At 35.4% G+C, this 24684-nt stretch overlaps 2 non-coding genes across 2 annotated transcripts; one reads left to right on the top strand and one right to left on the bottom strand.

Annotated features, from left to right (window-relative positions):
* Window positions 1-16582: 16582 nt before the first annotated feature.
* On the bottom strand, window positions 16583-16656 carry TRNAI-AAU (transfer RNA isoleucine (anticodon AAU)). Its single transcript has one exon. It is a non-coding gene; the product is annotated as a tRNA-Ile (tRNA).
* A 110-nt stretch (window positions 16657-16766) lies between these two features.
* TRNAH-GUG (transfer RNA histidin (anticodon GUG)) lies at window positions 16767-16838 on the top strand. Its single transcript has one exon. It is a non-coding gene; the product is annotated as a tRNA-His (tRNA).
* Window positions 16839-24684: the final 7846 nt, after the last annotated feature.

Genomic DNA, 24684 nt, shown 5'->3' with positions numbered 1-24684 from the left:
TTGTTATCAGGGATGCCCAAACTTCTTTAGGTGACACGCATAAGGGCTTGTGTAGTCCACACACTAGTAATTCTATCTCAGTTTCTTTATCAAGGAAGACGGTCGCTCGAGCTACACATCATTCAGTCAAGGAACAATGCAACTACAATCATAAGATAAAGCCTCAGACACTTGAGGTGGGTGACTTAGTTCTCAAGGAGAATCCAAAAAATCAGCAAGACAGAGAGAAGAAGGGCAAGTTCGAACCAAACTGGCTTGGTCCCTACATCATCACAACAGCATATGGATCTGGTGCATATTAGCTCTCAACCACAGAGGGTGAACCTTTGGAGGATCCTATCAATAGCATACACCTTCACAGGTTTTACACATAGCTCTTCAGAGTATCCTAATTCAAAAATACAAAAAAATACAAAAAATATCAAAAAAAAAAAAAATCATAAACAAAAAAAAAATAAAAAATTGAAAAACAGAAAAACAATTCGTCCAACAGTGAAAACCACTTCGGTGGCGCCTTGGGCAAGTACCATGGTGAAATCTAGGTCACCAGCGCCATGCGTAGAGACATTTCTCCGCCCTCCTTCAAGATTCCATTTCATCCTTCACTTTGCACACACTCATAGCCTATTCATCCACAATAAACTTATCCATTCCCATCATGGCTTGTTATTGATCTACCTAAGATTGGTTAGCCATTCATAATAAACCTCCCTTTTCACCCCTTTCCATCCATAATAAATCAGCTCCTATCTGTGGCTAAGGCAAATCCTATGTCTAGTGATGGGTGTGGAACTAAGAGCATCGCTTGTTCTAAGGAGTATAGTTTCTTCCAGTTTTCTTCAGTCTATCTGCGCACAATCCGTAATAAATAAGCACTTGCATCGCCGATCCGCAATAAATTTTCTCTTTCTTCGCAATAAAGTATCAGTTTCATGGATTCAGTCAGTTTCAGATGAGACACAACAACAACAATAGACTTCAACAAATCAAATCTTTCAACAGACTCAAACAACATTATGGTTAAGTGCTATCTATCCTTTTTGTGAAAGTAAACATTGTGACCACAATCAAATAGACTTATACAAGTGACAAGAGACACTAAACTTGAGGACTACAGTGGATGTTGGTGTCGAGTCTTGGTTTTCTTTTGATTTTATCTTTTTGGTGACATGTCTTTTAGCTTTTCCAGGATGTCTCTAACTAGAGATTTTATCTCCAGGATGTTTTTGACTAGAAAGGCGAGGATGGGGTATCGTCACCTATTTTTCTTTTGCTGTCTGTGGATTGTCTCTTAGTAATGCTATGACTTGTCCAAGGATATGAGCACGCTATGAGTCTAGTGTGAACTAGGGCATTCCTTGTTTGCGACTGTCTTATCTCCATGCAAACGAGTACAATGACTTTCAGGGTCGAACATATGCCTCGATTGTCATAACCTACTTGCCATAATAAAGCTCAATGATGATAACACACAAGAAGCTCTTTCACTTTCATATCTTCTATCTTCCATCCCCCTTTCTTGATTGACTTCCATCGTCCTTCTTGACTCCGTGTAACCTGCTATCACATGACTGAGTATAATGACACACCAAAAAAAAACATTTGCATTTCATGTAGTTGCACCTGCATTGCCACATATTAAGCATTTCATTCATACATACATATAGATATCATAATTGCATCACATCCTGCACACAACACATGTTAGCACATTTTACACTTTCATCATGTAAATAATCATTTGCATTATCATATTCATCTACATCTCATACATTTACATTTTCATCGTGCATAACATATTAAAAACATAAAAGAACAAAAATATTGCATTTCCTCATGTACATATTTGCATCCATATCATAATCATCATCATAAATCACATCAAAGCAACATCACATAGGTACACAGGCATATAGCTGCCACAGAGTCTCATATATATATATATATATATATATATATATATATATATATATATATATATATATATATATATATATATATATATATATATATATATATATATATATATATATATATATCATGATACAATGATGTCAAAATCACATGGCTACAATCACCCGGAGGTGTCTACATCATAATACAAAATGGTACAAAACACTGATACATAGGGAGCCCTCTAAGGCTATGATGAACTCCCTCCCTCGAAGCCGCCTGGCCTCGCCAGAGTCTGAGCCCTAGAAGGACCCACCCCAGGATCATCTCTCCTGTCCCCTCTATCTGGTGGTGGTCGAGGACCCATAACCCCACCGCTGGACGCCTGTCTCCTCTGGCTCCCTCCCGTAGCTGTCGCTGTTGGCGATGATCTACGAAAGCTCCTCGCCCGCTGCTCTGGTGGCACTGCCCCGTAATATAGGTCTCGCCAGTAACCTATCTCCTCCCTTGCCCGTAGAACATAGGCATATCCAGCCCTTGTATCCTCTGCCGCCTGCCTCCCAGCCCTCAGCGCTATCTCAGCCTCAGTATAGCGCTGGATAGCATGATCCTGCTCATGCTCTGTCTCCCTTAGTCGCCTCCTGAGTCTACCTGTCTCCCTCTCCAGGTCCTGAATCTCATCTGCCTGTCCCTGGTAGGTCTCCCTTAGCTTAAGCAGCTCATCCTCCTCCTCCTCGACCCCCTGTGCCTCTGCCTGTGGCTCCCCCTATACTGGTGCCTGTGCCTGTACCTGTACCTACCTCTGCCCCTGTCCCTGCACTTGTCTAGGACCTTGTGCTTCTGGCACCTGTAATGGCAATCCGCCGCGACCCCTCACCACCTGAGCCTGTCTCTCCTCCCCACCCTCTCTCCGTGGAGCCACCCTCCTCTCTCCAACTACACCCCGCCTCCTCCGTCAGCCTCTACCTCCACCATCTCCATCATCATCTCCATCCCCCCCACCATCTCCATCTATTGCCTCCCCTGGGTCAGTCAGTCGTGGGAATGGATGCTCAGCCCAATATGCAGTATACTTTGCATCCATGCCTGCATCCTCAATATCCGGCCACATATCCCATGGCAAGGGAACCATCTCCACTAGCTGCATCATGACCTGATCATATGACAACAATGGCCCAAAGTGTGCCTGATCCCTGACTGTCCGAGCATACATCCCGGAACCCCGTGGCATTTGCTGAATATGGCCAAACTGCCTGCATACCCTGTCAACCAACTGTCTCTCCAATACATAGGGCGTCCGTGCAATCAGATATCTGCTTCGAAAGGTATAAGGTAGATCCACTGTGTCCTCCTCCCACTGCTTGCACCCAAGATACGACCTCTATATCACAGTGTCGATCTCATCCAGGACTCGACGCCAATGCTCCAACCTGCCAATTCGTGGCTGTGATGTAATCATATCATATAAATGCACAAAAATACATCCATGACCCCTACCCCTGAAGTGTATCGGTCCGATAACCGGCAGATGCTCATAGGCCCATACCTGCAACAATGTAACTCCGCAGCCCAATCCTACGGATCCATGATACACAAACTAATGCAGCTCATAGTACAAGTGTGCTAACACACATGATCCCTAGGCATATCTGGTGTGCTGTGTAACCAGTGTCTCAAAGGTGCTCCCCCAGCCCACAACCAATCCTCGTGTCGCCCTATCCGGACACAGGAACCCACTGATCACTCCTCTTAGCATTGCTGGTAGTGCCAATCCTGTCTGTGTCATGGTATCCCATGCCACGTGTCTAGCTCTCATCTCTAGGCCTGGATCTTGAAACACTCATCTCAGGGCCTCCCTATCTCCCTCTCGATCATAAGGAATCTGCTCCCCATCGATCGAAATCCTCAATATCCTGTATACATTCACTAAGGTGACTGTCATCTCACCCATCGGCAAATGGAATGTACAAGTCTCTGAGTGCCATCTCTCAGCAAGTGCAGTCAACAAACCCATGTTCACCCGAAACTTAGGCACATACAGAATGAATCACAAACCCATAACCTCAATGGCAGCTCTGTCCTCGAATGTCAACTCTGATCGCAACCTCTGAGTCGACGGGAATCTCTCTTGCGACTCCAGCATAGGCAAATACTCCTACAGTCAAGCAAATCGATCATGTCAGTCATAGTGGCATTCACTGTTCATCACAAAATGCTACTTTTTCTCTAAGTGCATATGGTACTCTATCCTAGTAACACTCACTGTTCATCACAAAGTGTTGCTTCTATTCTAGTGAAACTCATTGTTCATCACAAAGTGTTGCTGATTATCCAAGTGGTACTCCCTGTTCATCACAAAGTACTACATTTTTGCACTCCCTGTTCATCACAAAGTGCTGCTCACATTTGCACTCACTGTTCATCACAAAGTGCTGCTCATATTTTAGTACTCACTGTTCATCACAAAGTACTATGTCTTGGTATTCACTGTTCATCACAAAGTGCCTTGATCTATCCTATCCTAGGGCCTCTGCTTGAGTGAATCCTCTTGAGTAGTTTACTAATTGGCAACGTATGTTCTATCATAGAATTGTCAATCCTAGCCCTATCTGCTATCCTAGTCTTCCCTAGAGGACCTGCTTAAGTGTATCCTCTCAGCAGCTTATCCAATCGACAACATATGTTCATCACAGAACTGCTGATTTGACCTTGAAGACATAAACGCGCCTTCATGACATAAACGTGCTTATAGATTGCATAAACACGCCTGCTCTGCACAGACGCGACTGAAATACACAGACGTGCCTATGCTCTGCACAGATGTGCCTGTCCTACACAAACGTGCCCACATTTCACAAACGTGCCTGAACAACGCAAACGCGCTCGCATTTGGCACAAACGCTTTTCCCAGCATAGACGCGCTTGGCACAAACACAGATGCGCCTGGCACCTACGCAGACGCGCCTACACGTTTTTGGACATTTTTGACATTTCCTAAACATGCATTTATTGCGCTACCTATGATGCATTAATGAAAACATTTATTGCGATAAAGTACAAGGAGGTTTTGCGGTACTTACCGGCTCTCCTGCATCTGCTGGCCTCTGAAATCGACGAACGCGATCGAATATGTGAACCAATGCCATCACTGCTGACTGTTGCTGCTCTATCTCGCTTCGCACTCTGATCTCTTAGATGTGTGGATGACAATGAGGATGTTTTTCCCTTCGTGGTCTATCTTATAGACTACCCTAGCCCTAGCCCTAGCCCTCGTTTCCCAAGTCACTCTTCATTATCTTGTGACTCTGTCACTCTATCCTATCCGGTCAGTCCATTCTAGCCATTCTTTCTTATCGAGAGATTGTCTGCGATCTTTCTAGACATTTCCATCCAATCTCTCGAGGGGACATATCATTCCCATCTTGGGGCAACATTGTATCAGTTCATATTATCTTCTTTGAAACCACGCAACAAGCTGCATTGTCTCAAAGAGGGACAAAATGTAGTCACCTAAAATTGTCGAGTCTAATTAAATAAATATTTTATTTATTTAATCATTTTATCCTAATTCTTCTATTAATTAAATAAATCTTTATTTATTTAATTAATTAATTTATCCTCTTCTAGCCTTATTTCTCATTTAAATAAATACCTTTATTTATTTAAATTATCCTTTTCCTAAATTAAATAAATATTTTATTTATTTAATTATCCCACTTCTTCTATTAATTAAATAAATCTTTATTTATTTAATTAATTCATTAGCCTTTTCTACCCATGACACATGTCATTCATCTCTTAATTCCTACACTACCTACCCTTTCATTATTTCATTATTATTTTTACCTACCCTCTAATCATAGCCGACCTCTTTTTACACCTCTCAATCTTATCCCTCCATTTCTTATGGTGTCTTCTATATAAGGAGATGCTTCCTTCATTATAAAACCCTGGCTAATTCAATTATACATTTGACTACACTGCGCCTTTCATATGCGATCCTACTTGCAACCACATTCCGTTCTTTGTTGAGCTCTTGTGCACATAAAATCTGAGAGCAAATATATCAAGCAAGATCAATGAAGATAGGAAGAATGGAGATCCAAACCCTATTGGACATGTGATGGTATAATCTTTGCGATTTCATTTGATTTGCATTGTTTTAGGTAATCTTCATATGTTATGGTGGATCTTTGTTGTTGTTAGGCTAGGGTTTTGTGGTTGAATTCATTTGGTCTTTCAATATTGTTGTTATCCATTTTCACCATATATAGTAAGGAATGATTATTCTTTATTTTAAATGTGTGGGATGGATAAATAATGAAATATATATTCATTTAATAGATTTAATGAATTAATGATATTGATATATTAATAAAATAATAAAGAATGAATACATTATAATACTGTAAATAATGGATAATGGAAATAATTGAATATGGATGTAAATATTAATATAATGCATAGTATAATGGAAAATGAGAAATTAATATTATAATGGATCCACGCTGATGATGATTAAAAAAATGAGGTTTGATAAGAGGACACATTTTAATGGAAATTTTTATGTGTCTACAATACCTTTCTAGTTGTTTTATTTGCTAAGTGGATCTCTAAATTCTTTAAACCACTCTTTGAATCAACCTTCTCATTAGGTCTATGCTAATTAGGTATAGTGCAATCTTCTTGAACCTAAGATCAAATAAAACTACCTTCACATCATCACTTGGTTGTTGAACTCTAGAAGAAGACATAATCTATTTTAATATCATACTTTATTGAAATCTATCTTCCCTATCTTAGGATTCTAAAGCTTGTATCCCTTAACTCCATCATTGCAATCAAAGAAGTACACTTCTATCCTTTGAAGTAGAAATCAAATATCTTCTCCTTTGGATTATGCACATATGTCCCAACCAAAAGATATGACAATAAAGCAAATGTGAGGGCCTTTTACCCATCAAAAAATCCTCTCAATTCTAGTCAGCAATTGCTAATGTATGATATCTATTAACTAGACAAAAAGTTATTCTCACTACTTTTGCATATAATTTCAAATTCAAATTGGCTTTACTGAGCTATCCCTATCCATCTCTATTGACATTGTTGTTTCCTTCTTTGCAACTCTATTACATTAAGGAGTATATTTGTCTTTTGCCTCACGATCTCACTATCTTTACAAAATTTATCACTCTATTGAGTAAATTTTGCCACCATTGTTTGTCCTCAAAACCTTTTTATTAGGTTCTCCAAAATTAATGTAGGCATAATCTACTTGTGTACTAAATACCTATGTCTAAGCACTTAGAATATACATGCATTGACATATTTCTATGTCTCACTCAAATCACAATAAGTCCTTGACCCTTATCTTTGGTCTATAATTTGCTACACATTACAAAGATTGTAGATACAAATGAATTTGATTATTATTCAATAATATAATTAAGTTGCAAAATAAATATAAAAAATGCAACCAAAACCATTCAAATGCATGGTACAAATTTTTCACCTAGGACACCTCCAAATTGAGAGGAAAGCCCACTTGATATGTGCCAATTGAAATCCCATCTTCACATTTGACAAGTTCTTTGTGTGGTAATAGATTCATTATATTTTCTATTTTCCCATTTTTACAAGTGTGGTAAAATTTCCATTAATGAGATAAAATTGTTGCATGAAAACTTCATTACCACCTTTATAAATTATGTTGTCTCATATCTTAGATGATCAAACAATATGAAAAGATGAAATGCAAGATATGAGACTAAGATTGATTCCAAATTGAAATCTTAGGTGTGCTAATTAAACTAACATGGAGATTGCTATGAAAATGATATACAATGGCTACAAGTTAAGCTAGCATGAAAATGGGATTAGCATGATACTATCAACACGATGAAAGCTAAACTAGCATGCAACTAAGATGATCTAAGTTCTTGAAGATGACTAGTTGAGCTCCTTGATAACCTGCAAAATGACTATAGGTTTGATGCACAAGATGATGGATCCCAAAGAGTGAAGGAAGGGGATTTATTTATAGGAAAACTAGAGAAATGGATGGTTGAGATTGAGCAATCTCAACAAGGGCTAGGATGGAAAATTATCAATCCATGAGGGGAACTCAATCCAATCCTAAGTTGATAAATTTCACCTTGAGATGGCTTGAGAGGATTCTAAGCAAGCAGTAGATGCTAAGTAAGCATTAGGGATAACCTAAAGGTATGACATCATTGGATAATGCTATTATCCAAGGGAGCATGCTATTGTCCAAGAGGTAAACTCTTGTGCAAAGTTGAAGGATGGTCAAAGGGACAACCATCATAGTCTAGGATGATGTCTTGTAAGAGGGATTAAATGCCTTTTGAAGACTTTGGAGGTTAACTTGTTGAAAGTTAGATAACCTTTAAGTCTCATGTAAGAGCCTTACGAACTTTGGAAGACTCAACAAGTTAACTTGTTGAAGAAAATAAAGTCTTCAATGCATTTAGAAGTCTTTCATCCAAATTTGGAGAAGTGACTCCCCCAAATTTAGGGATGTGACATAATTAGAAGAATTAGGCTAATTAATGAGGGATTAGAGGGGTTCTAGAAGAATATTAGCATGCAAATGGAAAATGTAGGATAATGCAAGTGGAAGGAAATAGGCATTTCTAGATAAAATAAAAGATTTATTTTAGCCAAAAGGGGTGTAGCTTGCGTTTGTAGGATTTTGCAAGTGGGTAACTATTCACAAATAAATAATGATTTATTTAAATGCAAAGGGATTTTTTTAATCAAATGTAAATTTAATTAAAAGGGGAAAAGAGGGTTTTAATTAAATAAATAAGTTTTATTCAATTAAATGGCTAAAGGGTGCTTAATCAAACCTTAGTTTAATTAATAGGTTAGGCTAGAAGAATAGGATTTTAATCATATCTTTAATTTGATTAATAGGCTGATTGGAAGAATAGGGATATTAATTAAACCTTTGTCTAATTAATAGGTGAATAAATGATGATTAAATGTCAAGTTTTAGGTGTCTACAACGTCAAAGAGAACAATCTAAAGCTAAGCAACTTGTTGCGAAGCATCTCTGACAACAAAAGGGGAGGACCTCATAATCCAACAATTGAGTCCATGGCCTGTCCCCAACCACGAGCATCACATCCCTAGGGAGAGGCATAGAGATGCCATCGTCGATTAAGATGTGAGCGAAGGTAGATTGACCCACGAAGGACGTGGCATCATTAACCTTTAATAAATGACCAATAGAGTTACTAATGGCCTCATAACAAGAATCCTTCTAGAAATGAAGGGGAATATTGGGAAGGTAAACCCATACCGAACACACATTGAGTGGTTCGGTAAAAGTTTAAAAGAAGATATCTTGGGTTTAACTAAGAGAGAGTTAACTCCCGAAGCCCATAACTTTCCTAGAAACAAATCACGATCAATAGAAGAAGCAAAAGAAACAATGAAAAAACCTTTAGCACAAGGGTAGAGCTCAATGCTACCAACAACCAAAGGCTTCAAAGAATCACTCACCAAATAATGAAGGCCAAGGAGAGAAGAGCAAAACCCATCAAATCTGCACACTAACCCACAACGTTTGTAGAAAACCACATCATGGTCACAAACTACCACAAGGGAGGTCTTGACACAAGGAAGAGGATGGTATTTCCCCTTGGTAGAATGAATAGTAGATCTAGCCACACGACCAAAAATTTGCCCACTAGCAGTAGAAGAAGGTCCAGGAGGGACCATAGCACCCACATTAACTCTACCAGGCCCATAATCATTAGCATGAGTAGCAACAAAATCACCAAGCAAGGAAACCACAATGCTATCATCCCCAAGCGGAGGGCAATGCAAAGCATCATCGACCCCCACAACACATAGAGGGGACAAAACACACTGGTGTTGTAGAGGACGAGGCCACAACGAAAGCAGACAAACCTACACCCACTAGAGCAGCAGAGGACGGGACAGGGAAAGTGTTCGAATCTCACTAAGGGGGAAGAGAAAACCTTGGGAGAGCAGGCATTGCACTATTAGGAATAGATGTTGTAGAACTTGTTTAACATTTATTATTTTGATTATGTAAAATCAATACTATGATGCAATCTTAGGTGATGTGCTTAGTCACATTAAACATTTATTTGGGTCCACTTGTAAGGTTGTATGTAACATTGGGTTACATATTTTATGTGTGGGTTTCACATGTGAAAATATTTAATATTTGAGAAACTTAGTACCAAAAAGTAAATGTGGGGTCAATGATTTTGTGAACTCATGGTTTTGAGGCACATGGTTTTACCTTACCACATGGTTGTATTTGTGTGAGCTCGATTCTATAAAATCAAGCACATGTTTAATGGTTGAGGTAGGCTATTAGAGGTTATAGGTTGGCTATCTTTGTATTGAGTTTTCATCTAAAGAGTGTACATGTGAAGCATGACATGAGGTGTGACACATGAAGGACACATTGGAGGAGCTTTTTAATATCCCCAAATGATATAATTTGATAATTTATTTAAAAAATAAAGATAACAAAAAATTTTGATATTTCGAATTAAGTCTCAAGTATCAATCTCATATTCAAAGAATGTTACTGTCATACTAACAAAACAAGCAACCAACATATCAATAACAATAGAGAAATATTAACAATTGAATCAATGTCTCTCCCACTCCCCAATGGATCTTCCACCTCGTAAAATTTGAATGGGCTTGCTTCCTCCATCAGTGCTAGGGATGGCGGTGGCCCTCTGCATCTCTCGTCTGGCTCCCCTACTATGCTCATGCCTTCCAATTTATCTCCCCTTCCTCCTCGCATTGGAGTTGTTGGTGTTGGTGGTTCTTCCCACATGACAACTGCTATTGCTCCCTTGTGCAATTTTTTGCCTTTTGCCGGTGTTTCTGCAGGTTGTGCGACTGTGACCTTTGGGTTTGGGGTGGGCATGAGTGTCGATGGAGACCCTTCTGTTGGCATGGGTGAAAACCTTTATGTACCCACACTCCCTACGTTGGGTGTCTTCTCTGAGGCTGGTTCCCCTGTGGTAGGTATCTCTGTTGTGGGTGATGATGCCCTTCCTAGGAATGATGTTGCTAGTGATTCTCGGGTTAATGGAGATTCCTCTCGACTTGGTGTTGCTGATGGTGACCCTGTTGTGGGTGTTAATCCTTTGCCTCGATCTTCCTTTGTTGGGAAGTGTAGATTTGTTCGTGTGGCCATATCTACTACCCAAACATCCAAATGGGTTCATCCTTTTCCCTGTGCCAAGTCCTCCCCTGTGGTGGTCTGTGGACAAAATGTTGTGGACAACATCGAGTTTTACGAAAGCTGTGCTTTGGTATGCAGATTCTTTGGGCTTTGGCCTTCTTTACCAGACCTTCATTGCTGGGTGAGTAATTCATGGAAGCCTTTGGTTGCTCAGAATATTGAACGCTTTCCCTATGCTAAAGGTTTTTTCGTTGCTTCCTTTACGTCTTCTTCTTATCGTGACTAAATTTTGGGCAAGATGTGGGCCTGGGGATTTCACTCCCTCTCTATTAAGCCATGGACTACTTCTTTCAATCCCTTTGCTGAACCACTTAATGTGTGTTCAGTTTGGGTTCGATTTTTGAATCTTCCTATTATTTTTGGGAACACTCTTGCTATGAGGCCATTGGCAACTCTATTGGTTGTTTTTTATGGTTGATGATGCCATGACTTCCATTGGCCACTCCACCTTTTCCCGTATCCTGGTGGATATTGAAATCTCCTCACCCCTCCCTAGGGATGTGGTCTTGATGGTTGCGGATAGGCCTTGGACTCAACCATTGGATTTTGGGGGCCTCCCCTTTCGCTACAGAAAATGCTTTGCCATGGGTCATTTAGCGTCGGATTGGCCCCTTCCATGTCACAAAGGTGCAACTACTTGGTGGAAGGAGTCCACTTTGGATCACTTGACTATCTATGCTAGTAACTCGACTGATGAGTCGCCCTTCGTCGATAATGTTTCTATTGACGTCCATGAGGATTCAACTCTTGCTGCTCCTGTTTTGGATTCAACTCCTATCGCCTCCGACTTGTAGCTTCGCTCTACACCTACTAGTTCTGCTCCTGATGTTGCTCCTCTGCAGTAGCTTGTTGTTGTTCAGAAACAACCCCTTGCTATGATGAAGCACCATATTCTTGCCCTGCAACTGCACTCTCTTGACTCTATTGATGGTATCCATGCAGTGTCTTTACCGCCTGATCATTCTCTTGATGATCCCAATGAAAGTATTGTTTGGACTATTGTTTGTCACAGGCGAAAGTGGAATTTCTCCCCTCCCCCCCCAAAATCCTCCTTGTTAAGGTCCAAGTGTCCCTACCCCTCCTTGACTTGGGTCTGGGTTATTGAAGGTTAGACAGGTTTATTGTTAATGTGTTGTTGATAGTCTTTGACTATGTTAAAGGGTTGGTGCCCTAGTCAACGTTGCTTATTAATAAAAAAAAAAAAATTCTGATCCAAAATATATTTTATGAAATTCTCAAAACATTTTGATGATTTCTTACAAACCCATAAACCATATAACAAATATATCATAATAAATATGCACCCGATTGAACAAATTTCACTCAAACTCAGGAATATGATATGAAATGTTTATTTCTGATTATTCTAAGGGAATAATATCTTATTAATGTCATTAATTTCTTCATACAATCCAAAGTGTTGCATACAAAAGGATATTCAAATCTGGAACTAAAAACTCACTCTAGATTGCATTGTCACACAGATAACTTCAAATAAATTCACACATGAGTTCAATATGATAAATAATTATAAAATACATGATATTTGCAGTTAACCCATGGCCTCAAGGATTCCTAAGATTTTTTCTACAAACAACACACTCAAACCCAAAAAGATCAACTACAAACTTGAAGAAATCCTGACTATTCAACATAGTGATAACCTCTGAAATGAGATTATTCTATGATATTCTTTGACTCATGTCCTCATAACGCCTAATAATCCTATGACTCCCATCCTTATATAACCTTGGAAACCATGAACAACCCATCCGAAATTCTCCTTCTCCATTGGTTGATCAACCATTTAAGAGACAAGCAAAAGCTTAGCTAAAATCTACAACAAGAATGATGCAAAATGAAGCCCAAATTCATGTTTTATTGAAAAATATTTAATTTGTAATTTGGGTGACCAAAACCCATGACCAACGAGAGAGATTCCCTTACATGAAGTGCATGCAACCTCTGATGCCAAGTGTCCACTAATTTCTTGCATTTCCAAAGCATTGTGCCACTTGTTCTGGCTTGTCATAGCCATTAAATATAAAAAATAAGCTACATGAAGATCCCATGCCGAGATTAAGAAAATAATTGAAATACATTTATTTGGTGATTAAGAAATAAACTATTCTTAACTAAATCACAAAAAATAATTATATTTTCCAATCTATCAACCAATCTTGATTTGCTGTTGCCGTTGACTTACTATTTTTAGTAAATGGCTATTTTAATATTTTTTGAAAAGGGACATGGTAGTTGTATACCAAAGGATCATGCACAATTTTTCTTTGTTACAGATTTCATCATTTCTTTTCTGAAATAGAATGCCACCTTTTTTTTTGTAGAATTCATTTTCTTAAGTTGAGTGCATATTCAAATTGCATACATTGAATTGAAGAAGTTAATTAGATAACTCTTAAAATTTGTGTAAATTTTCAAATGTGAACAATTTAAATTCATTCCAAAATAGATTAGGAGTGCTTTTGGTAGAAATCCTAGTCCATGTACAATATCCCACATAATATTTATAAAAATAGTATGTTATGGGTAAATATAGTGATTATATTTATGTTATTCATGTATATATTTAAATTTTGATAGATTTTTATCATTTATTATATATCATTTTTATAATATATTTTTGTAAGAATGAATTTTTGTTGAAAGTTATATTTTATCATGTTGGGTCTTTTCTTTTATTTTATAAAGTTGATTAGTGTTTATTTGTTTTCAATAAATATATTTGTGAATTTCATGACAATCTTATTACGATAGTGATGACCATTTGTCTAGTAAGGATATATCTTGCATTAGGGATATATCTAATAATATTCTTATTAATGATATCACACCTCTCTTATGTATGCACGAAATTGTTACACCTCAATGATATCTCGATTCTTTTATACAAGATGAAGAATATGAAAATGATCATTTTTTTACATCTCATATCGTAATTAAGAACAATTATGATACACATTTCTTACCTTCACGTACATGAGATTATGATTACACTTTTATCACTATTGATATACTTGTTCACTTTCACATGAGGTCATTACTCCAACCCTCATGTAATTCATGATGTTCCATCTTCCCTAGCTTATAGCTCATGTTCTATTGATAATACATTTACTGATGAGAATATATATACTTATTTATCCTTCTGTGATGAGGCTAATGACTCTTTCTTACATGATGACATGGTATATGATAAATATTCTCTTAACACACATGATAAAGTCATTTAGTGGTAATGACAATATAGAGCTACATGTTAGACCATTTATATTCATATATTACTCTTTATACATGATAATAATAGATTGATATATGCATTTGGTGTTATCTTGGTTGATAACACTAAGCGATGATTTGGTTCATTTCATGATTGGTATACATCTTTGTAGGATTTTTATGTGCTTTCTCTTAATGCACAAGATACAGTCATTTAGTAGCAATGAAAATGTAGAGTTGCATGTTAGACCATTTATATTCATATATTGCTCTTTATACATGAAAATAGTAGATTGATATATGCATTTGGTGTTATCTTGATTGATAACACTAAGTAATGGTTTAGTTCATATCATGATCGGTATACATCTTTTTAGGATTTTTTTATGCGCTTTCATAGATCAATTTAGCGTTTGATATAGATCATGTTTTACTCATGATTTTTATTTTCTTCTTCCAATGGCCCATGAGTAGTAGATCTCATTGATTTTTCTATGCATCATCATGATACATTACTTTCCACTAAAGGCTCTTCTTGTTATCCATTCTCGCTTTCACATGACATATATGAAGCACCTTCTATTGCATCCCATTTGGGCATGATTTGGCCATACCTAAGGATGAAAAATAACATGAAGTTTTTAATATAATTTTTACTTGGCATGTATGAAGATGAGGTACCATTAGTTGATGATATATTTTTCATATCTTCCACCACTATTACACATGATATGACACATACATACATACATGCGTGCGTGCATGCATACATGCATACGAACGTACGTGTGCACATACATACAGAAGTATGTACGTACGTACGTACGTACGTATGTGTGCACATACATACATACATACATACGTGCGTGCGTATGTACGTTCATACATACATACATAAGTGCGTACATATATATGTTGAGAATTCTATTTCACTTGATGTGAACTAACTTGTCACTAGGATTGACAATCTAGAATGGTATATTGATATTCATATTCAAAGATTTAAACCACAAGAAGTATTCCACAATCATATGACATAGATATTTTGACTTATCCTTCACAAAATGAATTTGTGGCACCTTGTTTTAAATTATATGATGGTAGAGGTGATCTATTAAGATATGTTAAAAAGTTCCAAGTTATGTGCCTCCTTTGTTTTCATGAGGATCAATTACTTGCTAAGGTGTTCATCAATCTTGAGTTTTCGTGCACTTACGTGGTTTTTATTCTTTGTCTCATACTTCCGTTACTTCCTTTAAGGATTTGTATAGGGATTTCATGGAATATTTTTATTAAAATATCAAACATAATGTATTCATCTCTTATCTCCTGCATTAAAATAAAAAAAATAAGAGTCAATTAGGGCTTATATATCCACATCTAAGGTTTAACTAATAATATATTGTCTCCATTAGTGATGATGAGCTTAAGAATATATTTATGGATGATTCTCTTCCAATTTTTAAACTTTAATTGTTTTCCATTCCTTATTATGACTTTGTTATACTTATGTGCAAGTGTGCATCTGTTGTAGTAGAAGATCCACTTTTATATCACCATAGTTGTAGCACTTCCTCCTTTTCTTAAAAGTCACCATAGTTGTAGCACTTCCTCCTTTTCTTTCACAACTCAACATCATTGTCACATTTATAAAATAATGGTAATGAGGATGTGCCTATTGATATTCATCATGATGTGATTTTTAAACTAAAGCTAGAATTTGTGATGCACAAATGCCAATTACTCCACCATAATTACATGATCATAAGCAAGAATGGGTGAGAACAATAGTACCTATGTTACACCTATTGAACATACGCTGTCACCTAATATGAAGAAATATCAAGAAGAAACACATGAAATTGAAGAGGAGTCTACTAAAGAAGAGTAAAAAATAAAACAACAAGAGGGCAATTAGATGATGAATTTGGAACAATGATGATCTAGTTAATGGTTAATGGTTAATTTTGATCATTTGATTTATCCCTTGATCGTTACACCTTTCATACTTAATTCACCTTGTCTTCCTCTATTGCACATAGAGCTTATTACTTTGTCATGTCTACATTATCATATGACCATAGAAAATTCGTGGCCATTGCGTAGATCTTCGTCTGGAATCCAACTAGTTTTGTTGTGCGTTTCAGAAGTAGGAAAAGCTAAAATTTCAGTTCGAAAGATTTAAAATGGCCTATGCAGGTTTCGAACCTGCGACCTTCGCGTTATTAGCACGACGCTCTAACCAACTGAGCTAATAGGCCAATTTGATCTTCGTATCGTACATACTTTATTTATTTTAAAAAATACGGGAAAACAAAATATAAAGCTGAGATTTCAATAAGATAATATCAAATCATAAATAAGATCAGTTGTGGCTGTAGTTTAGTGGTAAGAATTCCACGTTGTGGCCGTGGAGACCTGGGCTCGAATCCCAGCAGCCACATTTTAATTTTTACGAAAAAACGTTTCTACGTTTGTAAGAGGAAAAATTCATTTTTAATTTTTACGAAAAAACGTTTCTACCTTTGTAAGAGGAAAAATTCATTTTCTTCAAGATAACTTTATATAGAAAGTTTTTTTTTTAATTAAGTAAATTTTAATTTGTCAAGAAATCGCAATTTTTAAGGTTTTTTTTGAATTTTGAATTTTTTGTATTTTTACAGAAATTTTTTATTTGTATGAGGAAATGCAATTATTTTTATTATTATAGTGAGATATATAATTTTGTTTATTTTTTAATGGTAAAAAAATCATATTTATATTTTTTAATATTTAGTTTTGCATTCATTTTGATGAAATGACTTGATCAAATAAAACAATTTGATGTCAAGTTAGTCTCATTTCTCTATTCTTTTATGCTTTCATACATTCATATTCTTATATACATTGTCTTATTTTATTCATTTACACACACTCATGCATTTATTTGTTTGTCCAATTATCACACTTATCTATACGCTTATGTAAAGATTAAAAAAATATTTTTTAAGGGGAAATGATAAAAATATTTATCTTGTTTCTATTTAATTATTTAACAAAGTTCGAACATAATAATAATAAAACACATACTAAAAACAAGCTATTTTGATATGCACTAGGGGAGAGGGTCCAATAGTTGAACGAGGTCTAACAGTGTTATAGCAATTGTGCTCATAATATTCAATCTTACCACAAATTTATACTATATATTATAAATAAATAGTCCACATGTAAAATCTTACCACAAATTTATACTATATATTATAAATAATTAGTCCACATGTAAAATCTTACCACAAATTTATACTATATATTATAAATAATTAGTCCACATGTAAATTAAAAAATAACCAAATGTTGGTCAAAATAGACCTATACTTGAACACATAAGAACCTGTAAATGTTATATAAAAAGTACAAGTATATATTCATTAACAAGTGAAATAAATAGTTTTTTGTTTGAAATAAAATATCATAAATAAGGGAAAGGACCCAGTAGTTGAGCGTGTTCCAATTCTTGTGATAGAAGTTGTTGATTTAATATCCCATACTTGCTAATTTAATGTCCAACCTTTGTATAACATTGCACCAATAGTTGTATGATAAGTACCAATAATTGATTGAAATATACCATTTGTTGTGAAAAGTAACCAATCATGTGATGCCACATCAACTGCACAAGTATTGGGGCCCTTTTGCACACCTATTGGTCTCACTTTTTTTTGGGGCTATTTTGGACACCTTGGCAAAAAGCATGTTGATGTGGCATCATATTTGATGATGTGGCCCTGAAACCTTAGTTATAAGCAAGGGACTTGCCAAGTAAGCTGCTGTAAAAAAATTAGAGTGATTTGAAATTTCCACGTAGGATTTTAAGAAGCGCGAAGTTAGGGTGCACAACTATTGGGTCCTTTCCCCTATCCACTATAACCATGTCATTTAAAAAATAAGATGCTCATTTAATAAAATAAGATACTCACTAAGCAAGTATTGTTGTCATAGTGAAAAAATTGTATTCCTATGTGTACAACTATTGGGGTAGCAATGTATATTCATTGGAGTATTTCATATTAATAATTTGTCCTATCACAGATATAAAAGGTAAGCACAAAAAATACCTTGTATTTTTCCATGAAATGAAAAGGCTTTTCAACAAGTTTTAGTGTTCAACTATTGGTCCATTTGTGTTGGATATAAGTTGTTTTTTATATAATAATATGTTTTTTTTCTATAACAACAATTTTTTTGTTTGTTCAACTATTGATCCATTTATGTTAGATTTACAAGTTAGAGATAACAAATATTTATGGTTACTAATATGTATTTGGTCCATTTATGTTGCATATAAGTTATACTCTAAATAAAAATATGATATTTTACTAACAAGAAATGATATATATTTTTTCAATTACTAGGCATTTTTAGATTAAGTTTTGGTCAAATCTTTAAGAAGTCATTTTTTGGACACTTCGCAGTAGACGTGTTATTTTGACGAGTTGCATGATGAGTCATGGCTTCAAACCTTAGTTGTAGATAGTTAAGTGTCCATTTTACATTTCTAAAAAAAATGAAGGTCTTACGACATTCCATGTGACGGCTACATGTTGATGAATTTATCCCTAACGACTAAAATGATTGGAAACTAGCAAACCAGGAAATGGAAAATGAAGCTATACTAATGCTAAATAAAATGAATAAAAAACTCATATACTTGATTTTAGGCAAATTAGGAGTTGGAAGGTCATTATGTAGGACATGATTGGGTATATGGCCACTTTTTTGAGTTGCTAAGCAATCTTTTCTAAAAGGGTACAACTACTCCCTAAGTTGGGTACTACAACCCTATAGGTAGGGTATTACGACCCTCTATGGTGTTATAGACTTGATAGATTTTAGTCTTCAGATTTATATAAGATGTTTGTAGGTGTCTTCCTCACTTGCAAAGTGCTTTGTATGCTCCTCTATTATTTTATATGTAGTTTGAAGTTTATAGGGTCATGAAAATGGATGTTGAGGTTTTGGAGATTGCCTTGGTTATTCCTTAGGTCGCTAGAAATCCTTATTATTGGGAATATGGTCTATGCATGTGGACCTAGACATTTTAATGTGTGTAACATGCAGGTAGCAATGCGACAAGCAACCTAAAATACTAGAGGGTTTTCTACAATTAGGTGTTGCATTCAAGTTATGGAAACAAGCGTGTAATGAGAAAGTTGATAACAAGGAATTTCAAATAATGTAGTGATTTCAAAGTCAAGTAGAATGACTATGTGTTGGTGTGAAAGGGGTTTTTACCTAGCTAGTTAATCGCCTAGGTGCTAATCACACATATTAATTAATTTTTCTTAGGACACACATAGGATAGTTATCACTTTATGTCTCAATTCATTAGATTAAGAAACATGTCATAGTTTTATGCAATCCTCTGTTCAACATGACCTATATAACTAAGGGGTTCCATTTGTAATTTCATCAAGTTGTTTTAATCTATCATTTGCATCCTTTGATAGAATAACATTACTATTTCATAGTTGATCTCCCTTGTTCTTTCATGAATTCCTAAATCTTGGGTGGATATAATATTCAAAATATATTACATGCTATCAAAGCTTTGTAGATTGCTTCTTGCTAGCCTTGATTGAGAGATATAGTGTGTAGTTTCAGTAGATATTGAAAAGTTGAGTATGCTTCTTCTCTTGCATCAAATGATGATTTGTAGAATCAGGAAAAAACTTGATAGAAATACTAGATTTGAAGGTTTTTTCTTTGTGGCTTTGTATTGTAGGTCAAAAATTGAGCTTACATTGGTGTATGTCTAAGCAGACCATTGAGTTCAAAAGGTTCAAGAAAGTCAAATTTTCCTTTAAATTTGTACAAATTAGCTATTTGAGGCTAGATCTATGAGTGTTTGAAAATCAAAGGTGGTTTTAAGCTCTAAAAGGTAATTGCAATTTTAGAACGTTTTGGGCAAAAAAAGACTCTTTTATCTCACTCAAAAGACCAAAGAACTATAAGATTGACTATCAATTTGTCAAAATCAAAGAACTTTACCTAAGATCCTCAAAAAAAAATTCCCATCCTCTACTGTCCGGACTCACTTTCAAAATATTACATAAAATCTAAAAGATTCCTTGTTGACATCACAATTGTACTAGTCTACATAGAGGTACAGTTCCGTTTATTAAGAAAATCTATTTTTAAAATTAAAACTTTAGATTTAAAAAATAAATAAATTATTTTGTAGGCCTGCATAGGCTTCTACAAATTTACAGGTATGTGTCGCTTAGAAGCAGCCATGTGGAATGCCTTAGTGTGGCCATGCCATGTGGAATGCCTATCACTAACATGTAAAAAATAATTGAGTGCAAGATATTCGACCATAGGGATATACCATCACAAAAAAGTTCTAGCCAACTATAGCAATTTCCATTATGGAGAGGAATAGTCCATTGCAAACCCCACAAATCCATTGGGAAATATAGAAATATTCCCAATCCTATTAGAGATTTTCTTGCCACATGATAGATATATATCGTCGAATATTTCTAATGCTAATCTAATCAAGAATATTCCCTAGGATTCTATTTATAGTGGTGCAATTGGTTTTTGATATTGGTGCCTAATTTTTTCAAATATTATAGATTGTCATGTGTTGAGTAGTTCTTATTTTGGAAAATTTTGGGGCTCCATTCTTTTTCCTACAATAATATTTTTGTGAGATATTTTTTTAAGTGTATTATTTTTCCTATACTTTGTAGTGGTATCATCAGATTGATTCGATTCTTTATAAAAATTGTATGTTGAGCTTGTGGCCAAATTTGACATCTGTAAGGACCAAGATCAAGTCTAGCTTGTTATTTTTAGGATCTAGCACTTGTAATTGCATTGAGTATAAAGTGTTAGATCATATTTTTCTAGGGAGGATTCTTGATTGAGTAATTTGAGGGGGTAATCTTATGGTGGTTTATTGCATTTATTTGCTTGTTGCGTGTTCATGCAATGGGGGAATCTCAAATTGAACTCCTAACTCTATATGACTATCCTTCATGGAGAAAATCAGTATAGAATTATCTCATAAGAAATGGCATTATCTTTTCTATTTAAAGGAAACCATTCCTCAATCTATTGATGTCAAATAATTGACAATATGGGAGATTGAACATGGGAAAACACTTGAATGCATATGTTCGTTAGCCTCATTTGATTTACAATTTCATATTGATTCATGCAAAACACCTAAGGAGGATTGAAAGACTTTTGAAAATTATATGGTAAAATTGACAAGATTAGGGGAAATTAGATTGGTAATGATTTGATTGATCTTGATCCAAAGTGTTTTGACCATATTTGATATTAAATCTCCAAAATCAAGCAACTAGGAACACAACTAAAAGATTACAAATTGATAAGGATGATTTACAATTGATTCTTAGTGCGCTATACAAGATTGGTCCAGAGTATTCAATGTTTATTTCTGGTTTTCATACCTATTGGATTTCCATGAGAGCATCATATGTTTATCCTAATTTTGATGATTTTTCCAATCTTCTAATCCAAGAGGAAGAAAAGTTAATCCAAATGGGTCTAATGAAGTCTTCTAAACCAAAAGCATTCGTGTCAAGTGAGACTAAGGTGCAAAATAAACTAGAGAATACTGAAAAGAAGTAGAAGAAGAAGACAAAAAAAAGAAGCTACATAAAGAATTTAATTCCTCTTCTTCTCAAGGGGAATTATCTAAGAAGGAGAATTCTAAGTGTGCAGAGTGTAAGAAAATATGGCATGATGAAGACCAACGTTTTTAAAAATACATTGATGAGTTAAAGAATCTTCTTAAGAAGAAGCAAATCAATTTTCCTTCAATAAGCCATGGGGTTCATATTCTTCTTCTTCAAATTCATAGACATAAGTGGAAAGAACTTGTTTTAGTTGCAGATTCTTATTTAGATAGGTGGATACTTGATTCTCGAGTCTGCAATCACTAACTCATTCGGGTGCATTTTCCAATGGACATTTTCGATGAACTATGAGATTTCTTTCGTTTTGTTGGATCTTAGGAGGCAATTTGTGTCAAGTTTTTTTTTCTTTTTTTAAAAAAATCTTGCTTGACGTTTGTCGGAATTCAGATGAATCAACTGTTGTCAGAATCTTGCTCGACATTCGTCAAATCTTAGGAGGCAATTTGTGTCAAATTTGTTTTTGTTTTTTTTATAAAATTTTGCCCGACGTTTGTTCGAATTCCGACGAAACCAACTGTCGTTAGAATCTTGCCTGACATTCATCGGAACTCCGACGAAAAACAAGAAAGTAAAAAAGTAAAAAAAAATCGCGCGGACAATGTTTTCCATACTTGCGACATTGTTTTGCTTGGTTTGTGAAGGTTATAGACCGAATTTTCCATAGCCCGATTTTTTTGCCTATGAAAAAAAGTCATGTCAGATAATATGAGCAAAGAACAAAATAAGGAGACAATTGCTAGATTGTGGTCTAGCTTGAAAATAAAAGGTGATGGGAAATGTTATTGTCCCTACAAATTTTTTAAGGGCTTAAAGACTAGAAGACTTTTAATCACAACAACTGGGAAACATTGTAGGCAACATGGTCACATTGAAGGGGGTCATGATTATCGTCCATTGGTAAGTTGTTCATTATATGTGTTTATATTGATTGCATTTGTAAATGTTTATATCGTTTTAACAATTTATATACATAAAAAATTACTTGTTAATGAGATCATGATCATGGTTTATTTATGTTAATCATTTTTATATAGGTGGGGCGCCCTAGGGCACATGATATGGACTACCACAACCTGAAGAATGTGGTTTTCCAAGTGGAGGAACATGGAGGTGTGAATATCGAAGCTGAAGATAATGATCCTATGGAAGAAGATGATCATGTGCTAGAAAACACAGTTGAAGATGATGGTACAAATACATTGATCCATGACACATTTAGTGTTGGCGCAACTTATCATGATGATCAAGATGACTTTGATGTTGTTCATGATTTACCTGTACTTGAGAAGGCATATGAGCCCCTTTACGAAGGCTCCCAAACAACTCTTCTCTCTGTTGTATTGTTGTTGGTGAACTTGAAGGTTATGAATGGTTTATCCAACATAACAATCTCATGTATGTTAAGGTATGTCATATATGTTATCTTTTTTCATCAATTTTTGTTGTATTTTCATCACTAGTAAATAAAAGGTGAAATATATACCATTAATATTCTTTATATTAACATATTATTAATTTTGTTCTATATTGATAGGTGATTTTTTGTTACCACCATCAAATATTCTACCTCGCTCATATCGATAATTATCTGCCATTATGAAAGATATTGGAATGGAGTATCAAGCAATAGATGCATGTCCCAATGATCATATTATATATCATAAACAACATGAGTTTGCAACAGAATGCCCTGAATGTCATATCAGTAGATATCAATCAAATCAACTAACAAAAAAGGTGCCTCGCAAGGTTCTTCGTTATATTCCCATTATTCCACGTTTGCAACGATTATTTAGGTGCGAATGCTTGGCGCAATTTATGGATTACCATGCATGCAATAGAAGTCGAGATGACATTCTTCAAATGCCTGCAGATGGTTTTGGATTTACGGACATAGAGGAAAAATGGCCACACTTTAAAGAAGAACCTCGTAATCTCAGGCTTTCATTGGTAGTGGATGGTGTCAATCCATTTGGAGAGTTGAGATGTATTTACTCGGCGTGGCCTGTTTTTGTTATCAACAATAACATTCCTCCATGAATGTCAATAAAGAGGGAGCACATAATGTTGGCAATGATTGTTCCAGGTATTTTTTTCATTTATTAGTCATGTTCATTAAATTATATATATTGCAGTAAAATGGTTATAATAATTATGTAATTTTTTTGTTCATTCAACTAGGTAAGTACCAAGTTAAAGATATAAATTCATATATCGAGCCTCTTATCGATGAGTTGCTGGAGTTATGGAATGGTGTCACTATGTATGAGGTCTCTAGATCAATAGGACAAAGATACTTTCAATTCCATGCAATGCTTGTATGGACAATTCATTATGCCCCAGGGCTAACACATTTTTGTAGTATGTTATAATGTTCAACTTGCACACTTTAATAATGTTTAATTTTTTAAAGTATAAATCATGCATTTTTAAAAATAATTCATTCAATAAATATAATTATAAAAATTAACATATTTAATTTTATTATACATGATCTTGTAGGTCTTCAAACAAAGGGAAAATTTGCATGTCTAGTTTGTGGTCCAAAGATAAAATCTTGTCATTCAACAAAAT

The sequence above is a fragment of the Cryptomeria japonica genome, chromosome 4, assembly GCF_030272615.1.
Source record: "Cryptomeria japonica chromosome 4, Sugi_1.0, whole genome shotgun sequence".
NCBI lineage: Eukaryota > Viridiplantae > Streptophyta > Pinopsida > Cupressales > Cupressaceae > Cryptomeria > Cryptomeria japonica.
The sequence above is the reverse complement of the archived record's forward strand: the minus strand, read 5'-3'. Positions and strand labels throughout refer to the sequence as shown.